The sequence below is a fragment of the Etheostoma spectabile genome, unplaced genomic scaffold, assembly GCF_008692095.1.
Source record: "Etheostoma spectabile isolate EspeVRDwgs_2016 unplaced genomic scaffold, UIUC_Espe_1.0 scaffold310, whole genome shotgun sequence".
In the NCBI taxonomy this organism is placed as follows: Eukaryota; Metazoa; Chordata; class Actinopteri; order Perciformes; family Percidae; genus Etheostoma; species Etheostoma spectabile.
The window spans coordinates 57,993-58,346 of record NW_022605582.1 but is presented as its reverse complement, the minus strand read 5'-3'; the positions used below and the strand labels follow the sequence as shown (position 1 = coordinate 58,346).

At 43.2% G+C, this 354-nt stretch overlaps 1 protein-coding gene across 1 annotated transcript in view; it reads right to left on the bottom strand.

Annotated features, from left to right (window-relative positions):
* LOC116686064 (tetratricopeptide repeat protein 28-like) overlaps positions 1–354 on the bottom strand; it is a gene marked incomplete at its 5' end in the record, with an annotated part of 133,170 nt that overhangs the window by 82,053 nt on the left and 50,763 nt on the right.

Below are 354 nucleotides of genomic sequence, written 5' to 3'. Positions count from 1 at the left end.
CAAAGCTCTCAAAGCTAAAGGGAGAGAGAGATCTACAGAAAAACCATGATCACCTCTGGTTTTAAAACAGGTTCTGGGGACAGTTAGCAGGTCTGAAGACCTCAGAGAGAGACCAGGAGTGTGGGGGGCGTGTAATAGATCTTGGATGTAAGCGGGAGCCTGCCCATGCAAGGCTCTATAAGTAATGATTAAAATTTTAAAATAACTCTAAAACCTATCGGTAGCCAATGAAGAGCCTCAAGCCCCGGAGTAATGTGGATCTCCTGCTGGTCTTAGACTAAAGTCTTGCTTTTTCTGCCGCATTTTGTACAACTTGCAGTTTGTCAATGGATGATTTGTTTAAACAAGTGTACA